Source organism: Thermobia domestica, chromosome 2 (assembly GCF_964235325.1).
Source record: "Thermobia domestica chromosome 2, izTheDome1.hap1.1, whole genome shotgun sequence".
In the NCBI taxonomy this organism is placed as follows: Eukaryota; Metazoa; Arthropoda; class Insecta; order Zygentoma; family Lepismatidae; genus Thermobia; species Thermobia domestica.
The window spans coordinates 118,320,415-118,338,269 of record NC_137455.1 but is presented as its reverse complement, the minus strand read 5'-3'; the positions used below and the strand labels follow the sequence as shown (position 1 = coordinate 118,338,269).

The window sequence follows — 17,855 nt, the reverse complement described above, 5'->3', positions numbered from 1 at the left end:
AGTTTCTGTTAACTAAAAATAAGAGAATAGGTGGTTGATCAATTTTGAAAATTCCGCTCCTAAGGAGGAAAAAAGAGAGAACATTGAAATTTTCCTGTATTTATTCACACAGTGCCATGTGTTGAGATTTGCTTAAGTTAGAGACGTAAAATTCGGTATATAAATTCTTCGGACACGTGTTTCAGCATTTGGGAAAAATTCCGCTACTTAGGAGGGGAGGGGGGAAGAGAGGTGGTCATTACTATAATATCCAAATATCCCTTTCTTTATTGAGAAAGAGCTAATTGTGAGGATTTGCTTAAGCTGATGATGTCAAAATCGCTTTTTAAACTCCAAAATGTGAATAATTAAATACGTATTTCAGCATCTGCGAAAATTCCGCTTCTAAGAAGAGTAAGGAGAACAATTTCTATAATATTAAGATTTCCCAATATTTATACACAAAATATTTGGAACGAAGGGGTCTGTGTCAAATATAAAAATAGGAGGGGAGAAAATTGAACAAGTGAATAGTTTTCGATACCTGGGTAGTGTTCTTAGTAATGACATGAAATGCGAACGTGAAATAAAAGCAAGGATAGGAATGGCGAAAGAAGCCTTTAAAAGAAAGAAAAGTCTGTTTTTGTGGGACCTTGAACAAAGAGTTGAGAAAAAGACTCATAAAATGCTTCGTGTGGAGTGTTGTGCTGTATGGGGCGGAAACGTGGACATTGTGTAAGGGTGACGAAAATCGACTGGAAGCCTTCGAAATGTGGGTGTGGAGAAGAATGGAAAGAGTTAGTTGGGTCGAGCGGAAAACGAATGAGAGAGTGTTAGAAATGATGGGTGAGAAAAGAACACTTTTAGATATTATTAGGAAGAGGAAGAGAAACTGGTTGGGACATTGCCTAAGAAGAGATTGTATCATGAGGGACGTCCTAGAGGGTATGGTGGCGGGAAAGAGAGGGAGGGGGCGAAGGAGACTACAATTAATGGATGATATTAAAACAGAAAGATCATACGCGAAGACGAAAAGGTATGCGGAGGATCGTGGAGCATGGAAGCTTCTCAGCTGCGGCAAGTGACCTGCCAATAAAGGCAGAATACCTATGATGATGATGATGATACACAAAATGCTTAAAGTAAAGATTCGCTTAATTGGAGTTTTCAAATTCGTTATGTGAATTCTTAATTAAAAATAGGGAAACACGTATTTCAGCATTTTCCAAAATTTGCGCTCCTGGAAGGGAAAGGGGAGCATGTACCATTACATGAAAGAGTGAAAGTAATTCACAGAAAATTCAAACCATATTAACAGAAACGTGAGATTAAGGCAGTTCACTCCTTTTGTTACGAGAGCAATGAATAAGTTTTTTTTTTTTTTTAATATGTAGTAATGCTAGGAAAGCTAAAGAGAATTCAAATGTTTTGGCCAGAATAGAGTACCAATAAATCTCTGAAGTTAGTGAAATGAAGTTTGGCATACGGACTCTTCATTAAAAATAAGTGTACAGGTGTCCCAGCATTTTTTAAAATTCCCGTTTTAAGCGGGGGGGGGAGGAGAAAAGTGCAACTACAGAGAAATAGACTTTGTTCGTTGTTTGTGATCGTATTGCAGAAAACGACTTACTGTTTGAAATAAACCTTGGAACATAGTTACTACCTCAATATTTTTTTTTATCACGTAACATTGATTATGGGGTGTATCCTTAGCGGGTAGGGGAGTTCAAAATTTATGTCAAAAGTAAAGTAATTTATGGGTTTCTACAATTATACTTTCATTGAAATGCATATCATAAGGGGTGATTAAGCTCAAGTATTTTCCATAACCTTATTCTCCCCATGCGAAGAACGGATATTTCAATTTAGTGTATACAACTCAAAAGGATTGCCCCTCCCTACCTCTCTAAATTATGTTTCTTCCTTTGTGATGGCTAAACTAAATTATGCAATTTTGTTGTCGGCTGTACTCCTCATGTTCAGATACGATAGAATATACCTAACTCAGCATTTCCCGGATGCAAGGTAAAGCATAAATCAGTTAGCTAAACATTTTTGTATTTGATTACATGTGCTTCCTGGATGAGAAGGAAATATAGACTTTGTGAAACATTTTTATGAGTTTCCACGTATTATACTAAACACTGGACTACATAAACACATAATTCAGCCATCGTCTCAGAGTTTCTACACAGAAAGACGTGGGAGAATATAGGTTACTTTAAAAATCAGAAAGAAGACAAATGAAACAATCATTTTGTTTGCAAAATGTGAAGAAGCAGAACTCTGTAACCAAGGGTGTACCCAGAAGCTTTTCTTGTGGGGCTAAGACTGCTTCAGGGGGGCCAGACTTTTATATATACTAAAAGCGAAACGAAGGTCTTGTTTCAGAACGTGAAAATATTAATAGCTCACCATGCATAAACTATTATTATTATTATTATTATTATTATTATTATTATTATTATTATTATTATTATTATTATTATTATTATTATTATTATTATTATTATTATTATTATTATTATTTGGAGTTGAAAGTTTGACTTTGCTTTTGTGTGTGTAAAAAATGGCACGGACCACCGCATAGAAATTTCTCGTTCTAACCTTTAAACTAAATCATCAAATGCTGTCGTTATGACTGAAACATTTATTCGTGAAATACGAGCAAAATTATGTTTTCGGAAAACTTCGTTCGAAAAAACAACTCAAAATTAAACTACAATCTGTAGACTTTAATGAAAAACTTTTGCCGTTTATAGCACTTCGATATCTTAAACCGTTCCGGAGATATGATAAACATTGATGATGTTGGCAACACTGCTGAAAATGGCGTATTTCTGAACAATATTTAAACTGATTGTTGTTTTATTTCTTTTTTATAGCATTGCAGGAATAACTTTTAGCAAGGGTAATTACAACAAGTCCTCACAATTACATGATTTAAGCAGTGTTGCAAACTTCAGCAATGTTTATCATATCTCTGGAACGGTTTAAGATATTGAAGTGCTATAAACGGCAAAATGATTTATTTGCGAATTGCAAACCACAAAAGTAGCTAGATATGATACTTATCTGAGCATTTTTTTCGAAATAAAGCCTTTTGAAAAACTTCAGATTTTCAAACCCTTGTAACTTCATTGCTATTCATTCGAAACAAGTCATACCATGGTCATAGTGTCCAAGGCTTAGGGACTTCCGATGTGCGTTGTCTTGTCCATCTCCGTTGTGCTATATGTGTGATAGAGGCTTCCAAACTTTGGATGTTTGTGATATTATAACATCCTTAGTTTGCAACACTGAATAATAGGTATGATATTTTAAGTTTTCGTATAACATGTTGATTTGAAATATGTAATAATCTGACGTAGTGCCGTTTGAAAAAATATAACTTTATATTTGGATGGCAAAACTGTTCACTTGGGGGTGTAATTTAATACGTAAAACGATGGCCCCCTCATCATAGTTGCTTCATGCAAAGTTTTGCTTTTCTCCCTCTTCTGATTTCTCCGATACCACGGATGTTCCAGGTAAATTGTCCACCCTACATATATATATATATATATATATAGAGAGAGAGAGAGAGAGAGAGAGAGAAAGAGAGTATTTTTTTTTTTTTTTACTTTTACGTTCTACAGTTCTGCCAATCAGGCTCACACTTAGCCCGTGAGGAAACTAACGAACTGATAGTTATTATCGGACCTGCAACAGTGCTGGCTTAGTCAGACTCAGTGATACAGAACAAAACATGTAAACAAAACACAATCCGTCAATCATCCCAACCCATATTTTAAAAAAAAGAAAGAAAAAAGCTCACCGAGTCAAGAGCCATGGCTCGATACTCGAATGAAAACCTGAAAAATAATTGTGACCGTGACCGTGAATCAGACTGAAGAAGACGATGAGAAATGAATATAATGATGAAATGATTGATTCAAGGGCAATACATAACACTCACACTCTGAGCGGGATTGAAACCGTGACAGTGAGATTTTGCACTCACTAGCCTAACATCTTCAACAGTTTCATTAACTTCCAGCGACTCTCAGTTCCAACCTGCAGAATTTAAGAAAAGTGCAAACACGCTGCAGAAATCGGCTTAATACAATTAAATTTTGTAAGCACAATACGTATATTGGTGTAATGAGAGACAGAGAAACGTGAAAAGATTAAATCACTCTCGTTCCGTCAATTTAAAAATTCTTTTAAAATTCAATATCTGGTTTAAAAGATTAATATAGTTTCTGGACTAACATGAGTTTTCGATATTCTGTATTTCTAGGCACTGGGGGCTTTAGGATTCGTGAACAAGTAGTACGCTAAGCAAAACATCGCTCTCTATATTTATATAGAATAAAACTCTATTACACCGTCTTTTATCTCTAATGCTAGGTTTATATATTTCTGCTAAAGAAAAGTTTATATGTTTGGTCCTAATGTTTTAGACCAGCGTTTCCCAACCGGTGTGCGGCGGCACGCTGGTGTGCCGTGAATGGGCCGCTGGTGTGCCGCGAGGAATCGAAACAAAATTATTAATTTTATAGCAATCAAATTGCAAAACGTAGGGCAAAATGTATATTTGTATTTCACATTACTATGAACCTCTACTATGAATCTACAATTTTAAGTTTCATACCGGGTTACTGTTCTGTACATTTCTAATGTTGAAAAAAGGATTTGTTATCATTGTTATGACCATTATTGCTTCTTTATTGTTGCAGACTATTTCGTAACTTGAAAATTTAAAATATCATTAAATCCTTTCGACAAATTACCTACATTTGTCTTTTAAAAGTAAAAGAGATTTGTTTGTTCATTCGTTATTTAGTGATCTTCCTTCTTAGTAAAAGGATGGATACAGTTTTTAAAAAGAAAGCGTATTTTTAAAAACCTGAGTAGAATATTTCATTGCAATTGTTTTCTATTTTTAAATTAGAATGAAAAATAAGCATAATGATTTACCACGGGGAAAAAACTGTGATAGAGTTGTCTTCTCTGTGAGAAGGAGATCAATAATCAACGAAAAATACCGCTGTGTTTTATATTTACAAATAATAATATCTGTAAGTGTGCCGTGGGAATCCAAGTAACACCTGTAGTGTGCCGCAAGTTGAAAAAGGTTGGGAAACGCTGTTTTAGACGATGAGATCTCGAAAATCACAAGTGCTAGAAACGTGCCGTTTTGGCTGGTTGATTTCAAATTTTGTTTAGAGCTCATGTGGTTCGGATTCCACGTTAATCAGTAGGTCCACGTCTCATATAGCCTCACTGCTGAACGGGACGTTAAACTCAAAATCCAATCCATTTAAATTTTGTTCAGATTTGCCAGTTCTCACTCAGATTAAAAAAAAAAAAACTTGTCTTTATTTTTCTACTTATTTTAAATGTCATTTTGACCCTATAAGTTTAATATTGCCTTGTGGAACGCAACCAGTAGAGGAGCTACGTATAGCGAGTTGATGGACATTTCAGGCGCATTGCTTTAATCGGAATGACAAGCTAATAACTTCGAATTCTTGTGGACCCACAATGAGGCGTACTCGGATATGGAATGATAAGAAAAAAATATTTGCATTCAGTATTATCTATCACTTATCCAAGTTTATCACACACCCTCCCCAATATTCTATATATTAAAAGACTACATTTATATGTTTATCTATAGCAATTCACTCCCTTTGAGAGTCTTCTTGTCCTTTACTTGTGTCCGTAAAAGGATTTGCACAGATATAGTGAAAAGTGGGAAGGAGGTTCATGCTCATATTAGAACTGTGCACTGTGTAAATAGCACAGGTTCTGCTAGTATATTACAAATATTTACCAAATGACGTGCCTAATATACAATTTACTGCAAAAGTAAAACAAGGGGGATTTGAAATCTGTTTTAATGGGTTTTAATTCAATTGTTCTTCGTAATAATTTAAGGAAATGTACAATAATAAAAACTTGGTTATTCTTTTAAGAATTCATTTTGATGCTGTTAGTTTTAAGGTTTGTCAATTCATAAACAGATAATTTAAATAATAATAATAACAATAAACAAGCCTTAAAGCAAAATTCGCGTAAGCATAACTACAAAAGTTTTGTGAGAAATATCCATAAAACTAGTTGATGCCATAAAAAGAAAAATGAAATCTGTAAGTTTTACGTCCCACGGTTATGCCGGTTAGGCTAAAGGAGACGGTGATAATGAGAGATGAGTGAAATGGTGGAATGAAGAAAGTGGGAGGAAACGGGAGTACCCCGAGAAAACCCACGAGCACGGTGTTTGTCCACCACAAAGTTCACTTGGCGGGGGCTGGGATCGAACCCGGGACCCCAAGCACCAGAGGTGAACGCTCTACCACTGAGCCACCGTGCCCCCCCACCCCCGCCATAAAAAGAATCACAACATAGAATAAATATGCGTATATATAAACGAGCTATTAAGTTATTTATAATATATAAAAACAAATTCGTGCTTTTGCTCGAAATTCCATAGTAACGCAATTCCCTTACGCTGCTGGACTAACGTATCTCAAATGACAGCTCTTGTGTCATATGTATATATCTGTCATTTGAGATGCATTAAAGTTAGTAAATAACTGCGTTAGTATTGACTTTTGAGCAAAAACACGAGTTTTTTACATGTTATAAATAATTTAATAGTTACATTTACACATATTTATTCTGTCCTATTCAATAGTCAGTTCAAATGTCTTATAGTTTTTGTATAGAAAACATACCTATACTACATACATGTATGCGAGTATTTGTTTTAGTTGTTTGCGGTCCGAGACGGTGAACCACGGGCAACAACCTCTGTGTAGTAACCACGTGGGTCAATCGTAACTTGATTGCTTGTGCCAAGTTATGCATACGTATTTAAGTGCCAGTTAGTGTATAATTTCAATAATATTTACATATACAATTTGAAGTAATTTCGTCGAAATGCCAAGAAACATCTAATGCTTATGTCCGAATGGGTAAATATATATATTTTTTTCTTTTTCAATTTTCTTCTGCATAAATCAAATTAAGACTTTTCAACATATAACTTCCAAAGAAATTTGCAATTGGAATAACGGAAAAAGATGTCGACTGTGAAGAACTCAATACCTCAGTTTACAAACAAAATTATGAACTTACCGGTTAAAGTGTGTAATAGCTCTGAAGCTGAAAGCTGTCAACAGACGAGTTTGGGTACATAATTTGCTGCCACGTGCAGATACAGCAGAAACACACACATACACACACACGAGCAATAAACACACAACCGCGAAGACGTTAATCTACATGCAACATCCAAACACTTATATTAAAAGTCATAACAAGCGGACGGTGTCACACTGTTTATAGAGACAATCAATGTCACGTGATAACGGAAATGATGTTGCCGACAACCAATACAAAATAGCGTAGAGAGCAGGGGAAGGCATAGCTAGGAAAGGATGTTAATATTTCCTTGTTATAAACTCTACCTGCTCCTTATTCTCATTAAAAACGTAATCTGACAGTTCTATCTAGAATTCTAGGGGGAAAAGGAAGTTCAATCTTGCGAAATTTAAAGAAGAGCCGTAGGTAAACGGCTTACATTGTCTCTTCCAATCTCCGTGATAAGTTATACTCGCTGATCGAGTCCTTCCAGATGTTTTCTTAGACAAGTCCCGGCCGGTAGCTTCCTGTCCGTGAACCTGGCTCCACCCACATTGGCACCAATTTTAAAACATATCGCTGACGACCTGTAATGTTAAAAAAATTGTGTCGTTACACAGGCGTCAAAAAACAAAGATTCTGGGTAGGGCTAGGTTCACGCTAGCCCCACCCACTCAACCGATTGAGATGAAACCTATACACAAAGTTAGTGTTAAATTAGTGCTGTCGATATCGCATAAGAAGAAAATTAGTGCTATTATCAGAAGTTCAAAATATATTCGAAAATGTTCAATGGCGGCATCATCAAAGAAAACAATCGATCCTCATTTTTATGATGCTATACATAGCACTAATTTTCTTTCTATGCGGTATCATCAACACTAATTTAGCACTAATTTTTGGCATAGTTTACAATATTAGTGCTGTTACACAAATGACAAAAACGGAACTAATATTTCCGTTATTGCTTGAAGTGGAGACGCCAAGTTAACGCTGTCCCCAAAAGATTTTTTTAGTTGTAGCACATGCATTAATAAAGCACAAACGTTACGTGTTGGTGCAGTAAGAAGCACTAGCGATGCACTAATAATTGCACTAGAAGAGATCATCAGTGCTTTTGATTTTGGCGTAAATTTAACGCAATGAAAACTTCCCCATGAATTTCTTATGGGAGTTTCGTGACATGTAATTACCCATATCTACATCAATAGTTAAGCATTTACGAAACTATGTGTTTTCTGGAAGCACTAACGATGCATGAAGGAATGACACTTACTTTCCGTTAGTGCTTAAAATGGGAGCCAAATTCACGCTGGCCCTCAAATGCTTTTCTACTTGGTAGGGCTTACACTAATGGAGCACTAACGTTAGGTGTCGGTGCACTAGAAAGCACTAACGAATGACTACGTTTTTTGTTAGTACTTGAAGTGGCAGGGGTAGCGTGAACTTGGCCCCACAAAAGGTTTTTATTTGTAGATCCTATACTAATGAAGCACTAGCGTTAGGCGTTAATGCACTAAGAAGTATTAACGAGGTATTAGGATTGACACTAAATTTATCGTTAGTGCGTTATGTGGAGGATAAGTTTAGGGACGTCGTTAGTGCTTCATTAGTGAAGGTGTTACAAGGAAAAACCTTTTGTGGAGCAATTTCTCGCTGCTATAGCCACTTCAAGCACTAACGAAAAATTAGTGTCATTCGTTAGCGCATCGTTAGTGCTTCTTAGTGCACCAACACTAACTTTAGTTTTCCATTACTATAGGTGCTACAAGTAAAAATAACTTTGGGAAATAGTATGAAGTTAGCCCCCATAATAAGCACTAACGAAAAAATTAGTGCCATTCGTTAGTGCATCGTTAGTGCTTCTGGAAAAGAATAGTTTCGTTTTTGTTTATAAGAAATTTATGAAGAATTTCTCAATACATTAAATTTCCGTCAAATTTAAAAGCACTCATGACCTCTTCTAGTGCAATCGTTAGATCGTTAGTGCAGTGTTAATGCTTGTTAGTGCACCAACCCCTAACGTTAGTGCTTCGTTAGTGTAGGTGCTAAAAGTAAAATATCTTTGGAAGCCTGCTTGAACTTGCCCCCACTTCAAGCACTAATGAAAAAATCAGTGTCATTCGTTAGTCCCTCGTTAGTTCCTCTAGAAAACACTAACAGCTTGTATGCAATTTGATATTTCTTAAGTTGACCCCCACCAAAAACCTGGAATAAATTCCAAAATATGGTAGCAGTAACGTTAGTGCTTAGTGCGTTTAAGTGCATTAACGATGCACTAACGATTTGTCGTTAACCCCATGTTTCTACTCAATTTGAATGGAAATTGATTATTCTGAGTTGGCCTCCACCAAAAATCTCCAATAACATGAACTCTGATAGCACTAACGTTAGTGCTTAGTGCGTTTAAGTGCACTAACGACTGCCGTTAACCCCATATTTCTACGTCATTTTTTAATGGAATTTGATGTTTCTGAAGTTTGCCCCCACCAGAAATCACGTATAATAAAAGTGAGTGTGGTTTGTCCGTGCGTGCCACAAAGGCTCCGAAACCAAGACGCGGAGCTCCATGGGAGTTATATGGTATTGTAGCCCTGTATCTCCCATCCATGAAGAAGGTTTCGGTTTGTACCAGCAGGGGTCCTAGAGGGAGAAAACGTTATAGCAACGGTGTTACTGTGCTAAAAAAAAAAAAAAAAAAAAAAAAAGTTGAATTTTAACGACAATGCGTGTATTTCTTTATTTTCAATTTCAATGTTGCTTTTCTTTCTACACAAATTATTATTGATGGATTATTCCAGAATGTTCTAGAATTATCAACAATCTTGGAAAATATTACAGACTGTTATAGAAGTTTCCCAAAGGTTCGAGAATGTTCTAGAATTTTCAGGATGCTCTAGAACCTTCTAGAATGATTTAGGAAGTTCCAGAATGTTCGAAATTGTTGTAGAATGTGCCAGCATGTTATATTATTTTCCTATAGGTTGGAAAATGTTCTAGAATGTGCACCACTAGGAAGGTACACATTAAGAATACGGGGTCATTTTTATTAAAGTTTACAGGTATCATTATCATTATGCTCAGGTTCTTCTCAACCTATTTAATGTTTTGAAAGGAAAATGGTGGGGTTATGTCTGGATGATGGGAGCTAGACAATGGAATCTACGTTAACCTGACCTAACTGAATCCGAGCTACTACTACTATTTGCACTACTACTAGCACTACTTACTACTACTACCAACTACTACTACTACTGTTTGTAGTACTATTACTACTACTACTACTACTACTACTACCAACTACTACTACTACTATTTGTTCTACTATTACTATTGCTACCACTATTACCACCAATTACTACTATTACGTACTATTTACACTACTACTTCTACTAAAGGCTGCCTCTCATATCTAAACATAATTATCTCTGTGGCGCCCCTGAAGTTTACCTGTTCCAGGTTGAGTATCGCCATGCGCTAACACAAGAAGAGTCTATATAGAGTAGCGACACTATTTCCACAAAGAAACGGGTTTCAGAGTTACGGTAAGAATTACTTATTCAGAAGCATAATTAACTAAAACTATAGATTACTGAGAAACAACTTTTCTGGGAGGTGTATTGACAGAAAGTTAAATACATGCCTGTTTCATCTTCGAATTAATGCTTTTTGGCACCAGTGTTCTCAAATAGCACCAAAGAAAGTTAACAGGCAACGAAGGACCGGAGTCTGAGCCATTTCATTTATTTACAAGTTTGTTTAAAAGAAGAAGATATAATGTCTACAGACATCGTTGAAAATACAATGGTGGTTTCAAAATTATCGAAGTACCTAAAATGTCCGTTCTTCGCACAAGGAAATGAATCACTCTCAATAAATTGTAAATTAAATATATGCCAGGGAAACTTTTAAAATATAAGATCGGATCAAGGAAAAGTGAAATTGCCAGACAGTTAATTGTATGCCAGTGATATATTTAAAACGTAACAAGTGAAAATAAATTGCTAAAGGTAAAACTTAGTGAACAGTGTAATAAATGGAACCTAAGAGTGTTAAGTAATAATAACTTGAAACAGAATGCCGAAACGTAAAAGAGAAGGTAGTCTAGAAACTAGATAACAAATGTAGTTTATAAGCAAGTATTGTAATAGAACAACTTAGTTAAGTACAAAATAAAATGAAAATACCATTAAATACAAACCAGACTTTCCTTTCACTACAATTTTCTTCATTCGAATTTCATAGCATTATTGTTGCTTTTCTTTTTAAATGAATTTCCGTTCACCAAATTTTCCATTCTTGCATAACCGTGCACTTCATACATAAAAGTACGAAACTTATTAAATAGTCACAAATCAATTTATAGTCATCTATCTCCTATAAACATATATCCCCCATGCGAAGAACGGGCATTTCAGCTAGTCATATCCCAACTTCAAGTACGTGTATACATAGCAATAATTTTCTTTCTATGCGACGTGTTTGATGTTGACCCTCACCTCTATCAAATTACAACAAACGTCGTACATCATTGGTGCATAGTTAGTACATGTTAGTGTACTAAGCACTAATGTTAGTGATATCAGAGTTTACGAGATATTGATCATATGAAGTTAGTCTCCCCACTAACGATGCACTAATAATTGCCGTTAACTCAATGCTTCTACAATATTTACGGACTTTTATATTTCTGAAGTTGGTCCCACCAAAAATCTTGAATAGATCCCAAATAATGATAGCACCAACGTTAGTGCTTAGTGTGTTTAAGTGCACTAACGATGTGCTAATGATTGCCGTTAATCCCATATTTCTACGTCAATTTGTATAGAATTTAATATTTCTGAAGTTGGCCCCTTCACTAAAAATCTTCAGTAACTCGTAAACTCTGATAGCACTAACCTTAGTGCGTTTAAGTGCACTAACGATGCACTAACGACGTGCGACGTTTGGTGTAATTTGGGAGAGGCGGAGGCCAACTTCAGGCACGTGTATACATAGCACTAATATTCTTTCTATGCAACGTGTCTCAAGTTTGGCCCCCCACCCTCCAAATTACAAATGTCGCACATCGTTAGTGCATCTAAAGTGCACGTTAGTGCACCAAGCACTAACGTTAGTGCTACTAGAGTTTACGAGATATTGAAGTATTTTGCTGGGGCTATGCTGACACATTTTCACCAAACTTATCACATCGTTAGTGCATCATTAGTGCACTAAAACGTACTAAGCATTAACGTTAGTGATATCGGAGTTTACGAGTTATTGAAGATTTTTGGTGTGGGGCCAACTTCAGGAATATCAAATTCCATACAAATTGACGTAGAAACATGTGGTTAACGGCAATCGTTAGAGCATCGCTAGTGTACTTAAACGCATTAAGCACTAATGGTAGTGGTATCAGAGTTTGCGAGTTATTGGAAATTTTTGTTTGGGGACAACTTCAGAAATATCCAAATCTATACAAATTGACGTAGAAACATGGCGTTAACGGCAATCCTTAGAACATTGTTAGTGCACTTAAACGCACTAAGCACTAACGTTAGTGCCACCATTATTTGGGATCTATTCAAGATTTTTGGTAAGACCAACTTTAGAAATATTGACATAGAAACATTGAGTTAACGGCAATCGTTAGTCCATCGTTAGTGCATTTAAACGCACTAAGCATTAACGTTCGTGCTACCGTATTTTGTGATTTATTGAAGATTTTTGGTGGGGAGCCAACTTCAGAAATATCAAATTCCATACAAGTTGTTAGTGTTTAATGGAAGCACTATCAATACACTAACGAATATCACTAATATTTTCGTTAATGCTTGAAGTCGGGGCAAGTTCAAGCAGACCTCCAAAGATATTTTACTTTTAACACCTACACGAATGAAGCACTAGCGTTAATGGTTGTGCACTAAGAATTACTAACGATCCACTAACGATTGCACTAGAAGAGACCATTAGTGCTTTTGAATTTGGCGGAAATTTGACGCAATGAAAAATTTTTCATAAATTTCTTATGTGTTTCGTGACATGTAATTGGCCATAATTACACTAATACTGAAACACTAGCTAACTTGTTAGTGTTTTCTAGAACCACTAACGATGCACTAAGCAGTGGTACTAATTTTTTTGTTAGTGCTTGAAGTGGGGGAGCCAAGTTCACGCTAACCCCCAAAGATATTTTAGTTGTAGCATCTATATTAATGAAGCATTAACGTTAGGTGTTTGTGCACAAAGAACCACTTAGGATTCACTAAGAATTGCACTAAGAGAGGTAATTAGTGCTTTTGAATGTGATAGGAATTTAACGCAATGAAAAATTCCCCATGTATTTCATATGGGAGTTTTATGACATATAACACTGCACTCTACTTCAAGCAATAAAGGAAACATTAGTGCCGTTTTTGCTGTTATTATAACAGCACTAATATTGTAAACTATGCCAAAAATTAGTACAAAATTAGTGCTAGTGATACAGCATAGAGAGAAAATTAGTGCTATGTACAGTATCATAAAAATGAGGATCGATTATTTTCTTTGATGATGCCGCCATATTAGATTTTCGAATATATTTGGACCTTCTGATAATGGCACTAATTTTCTTTTTATGTGGTTACGACAGCACTAATTTAACACTACCTTTGTGTATAGGTTTCATCTCAATCGGTTGAGTGGGTGGGGCTAGGTTCACGCTAGCCCCACCCACATTCTTTTTTAGTGTTTTGACATTTGTGTAACATCACAAATTTGGAAAACTATGCTAAAAATTAGTGCTAACGATACCGCACAGAAAGAAATTTAGTGCTATGTATAGTATCATAAAAATGAGAATCGATTGTTTTCTTTGATGATGCCGCCATATTAGATTTTTAAATATATTTGGGCCTTCTGATAATGGCACTAATTTTCTTTTTATGTGATATCGACAGTACTAATTTAACACTAACTTTGTGCATAGCTTTCATCTCAATCGGTTGTGTGGGTGGGGCTAGATTCATGCTAGCCCCACCCAGAATTTTTTTTTTATCTTTGTCTAGCAGCACTATTTTTTTAACATTATAGGTCATAAGCACTAATTAGGCACTAACTTTTGGCATATGTTTTAAAATTAGTGCCGGTGATGGTGGGGCCAGGTTCAGGTGAAGACAGTCCCACCCACTTTTAATAATGCAGCACTGATTTTGTAAACTATGCCAAAAATTAGTGCTGACGATACAGCATAGAAAGAAGATTACTGCTATTTGTTTTCTTTGATGACGCCGACATTGAATATTATCGAATATATTTTGGCATTCTGATGATAGCACTAATTTTCTTTTTATGCGGTATCGACAGCACTAATTTAACATTAACTCTGTGTATAGGCTTCATCTCGATCGGTTGAGTGCGTGGGGCTAGCATTAACCTAGCCCTACCCATAATCTTTCTTTTGTTTTTAGACGCCTGTGTAACGACACAATTTTTTAAACATTACAGGTCGTCAGCACTAATTGAGCACTAATGTTTGGCATATGTTTTAAAATTAGTGCCGATGTGGGTGGGGCCAGGTTCACGGACATGGTAGCTTCAACTTAAGCCTTGGCTGAGTTACTTGCAAAGAATCCTTTCCGTATCCGTTTACTACTATTTATTAGTATTTCCAATGTGAGAGAAAAAGAAGAAAGAGCAAAAAAGGCAGAGAAAACAAAAGGAACTTCTAACTTACAATAGTTTTACCCTAGAGCAGTGGTTCTCAAAATTTCCGCCGACGCGGATCCCCTGTGCATTCAGAAAGTGAACCGCGGACCCCCTGTTCATTCGGAAAGTGATTCGCGGACTCCCTTGCAATACTATCTGAAATTTCACATGGTATTAAAAACCATACTGATTAGAATTATCACTGACAAGAAAAAGATCAAGAAAAAACTTGCAATAAGTAATTAATTTATTCTAAAGATTAATGATTGTTTCCTAGTGAACGAAATTTCAATTGAAAATACAGTAACTTTCAAGACTGAAAATGAATGTACTTTTTTTTCTTTTTTCTTTTAAAAAAAAGGAAATTCACTTGATAAACAATGTTCTCAAATGTGGGGTCACTAATTTGAGGAATGAAATTCTTTCTGTTTTTTTCATAATTGCACTAAAATCCGGAATAAGTTTTGTCACCATTAATCTTAGGTCCGATTCCACATTAAGACAATTTCGCTTTCAGGCTTTAATACTGCAAAGAGCAGGAAAAGTCTCTTTACAAATAAATGGTAGGGAAAGACATCAAATGTTGCAATGCCTTTTTAGACAACTCTTCATATTCACAGGACAGAAATTTAGTAAAGTAGGAAAACATTTAAATTTACAAACGTAAGTATAATTTCTAATTGCTTTCTTTTTAGTAACTGAAAAAAAATACTTCTTGCATAACAGCTGTAAGTTCCATTTTATTATAACACATTTAAATTTTTAGGCGTCACGGACCCCACTTTGAGAACCACTACCCTAGAGTAGTGGTTTCCATTCATGTTTATCTGGCACCCCTTTATACGCACCCCTCCTTGCTGCTCGTTTGTCTGATCTCTTTTGCAATTTCAGATGGGTCATCGAATTCACAAATCGTTATGATTATGATTATTAATAATAATAATAATAATAATAATAATAATAATAATAATAATAATAATAATAATAATAATAATAATAATAATAATAATAATAACCCTCACAATTTATATTTGTTTCCTGAAAAGCTTCTGCATACTATTGTAGTGTAGGATTTTTTTTTCCTGCTTGCTTTGTTCTGGACGGAACCAGTTCTTAAGGAATAGACATTTTATGTTTATACCAAGGATCTTATAAAATAGAGGATCTGCCCTTACAACAAAATCTTGAAGCCATACGTCACAGTTTTGCCACCCCTACTCTGCCCACTCCGCCCAATAGGATCGCAAAGTTTTGAGCCAACAATCATGGCGGAAACGAAAGTAGCCAATCAGATGATAGCAGAAACGAGAGTAGCCAATCAGACGTGCCGATGCTCGGTTGCTTTTTGGCTTCAACGATTTAATAGGATGAAGATAAATATTGGCAGATCCTTTATTTGTAACATCCTTGCTTTATACGACATTTAACTTCTGCTTTTTTTTTTTTAACAACATTCGTAATATTTGTAATTACGAATGTACGTGGATTATTTCTCTCAGTCAGCTTGCGCCCCTTTCCTCGCCCTTCACATTTCCCTAGGGGTCTCCATTAGGTTGAGAACTAGTACCTTAAAGGCTAAAGGAGACAGATGACAAATTGAAAAAAAGTTTATGTTTATTTCTGGCATACTTTCGAGGAAGATTTGCATATATGTCCAGTAGGGTGGATCGAAAAAAAAAACACTTTTTTTTTTCGAAATCGATAACGGCTCACACGGGAAAAGTTGCCCACCCATAACAGTAGTTCACTGAAATTTTTTCACATTTTTCGGACGATGTCTTCCGGTGCCGCAATCGGCCTGAAGCTTTGGAAATATCAACATAGGCAACACGCATTACACAGTATGTAAACAATCTGTTTTATTTTCCAAGACGGATCGCAAGAGCTTATTTCTCTATGTAATCATTTTTCAACTTTATGTGCTATACTGACATCACCAATATGTGAAATTCTTTTCTTATTTTAACCATAAATTGGCTTAAAATAACCCAGAGCTCAAACGAGGAGGTGACTGCACGTCGTGCTCCGCCATCCAACACAGGTGCTAACGATAAGGCATAAAAAGGAAATTACTGCAATTATCAGAATCCAAAATATATTCAAAAATCTAATATGGCGGCATCATCAAAGGAAACAATGGAGGTGCTAACGATAACGCATATATAATCTAATATGGCCATTATCAGAAGCAAAATTTTAGTCGAAAATCCTAATATGGCAGTATCATCAAAGAAAACAATCGAGGTGCTAACGATAACGCTTAGAACAATATATTTGAGATGCTAACGATAACGCAAAAAAGAAAATTAGTGCCATTATCAGAAGGCCAAATATATTCGAAAATTTAATATGGCGAAAATGAGGATGATTGTTTTCTTTGATGATGCCGCCATTAAATATTTTCGAATATATTTGGCCTTCTGACAATGGCACTAATTTTCTTTTTATGCAGTATTGTCGGCACTAATTTAACACTATTTTAATTTTAAACTTTGTACACAGGTTTTATCTCAATCGATTGAGTGGGTTCACGATGGACTAGGTTCACGATGGACTATGCCAAAAAGTTAAATTAGTGCTAAATTTGTGCTGACGATACCGTATAGAAAGAAAATCAGAGCCATGTTCAGTATCATAAAAATGAGGATCGATTGTTTTCTATGATGATGCCACCATATTACTTTTCACATATATTTAGCGTGAATCATTCTCGTTAGCTGACTGCGACATGCCTCATCCTGTGCCTTTACATAAGCGAAGAGTCGCATAGTCCTTCTTTAGTTTGGCTTGTCAAATTCATTGTGAAGGTTTACACAACGATGAGGTTCGCGATTCGACGGCATCCTTCTTGCAGTGACAGGGCGCGAACGTGTTGAAGATCGACCAGCTTTCGTCAGCAATTTTACCGGATAATCTGAAGAAAATAGTCTTTTTCGATACTCCAAATAAATGGCTTTCTCTCACATCCTGAAAATCTGTTGCTGGAGATGATCTCTGACTCTTCTCAAGTTATTCGGATTCTTGGGTGGAGACGAGTAAAAAAGGCCTGCGCCATGGCACCCAAGAAATCC

General features: G+C 35.8%; 1 protein-coding gene across 1 annotated transcript in view; it reads right to left on the bottom strand.

The window, feature by feature from the left end:
• Nucleotides 1–7,262, bottom strand: part of LOC145674998 (b(0,+)-type amino acid transporter 1-like) — a 221,889-nt gene extending 214,627 nt beyond the window's left edge. Inside the window, exon 1 of the mRNA XM_081745347.1 lies at nucleotides 7,108–7,262. The gene's annotated coding sequence lies outside the window, so the exon portion shown is untranslated. The remainder of the gene's footprint in view (nucleotides 1–7,107) is intronic.
• Nucleotides 7,263–17,855: the final 10,593 nt, after the last annotated feature.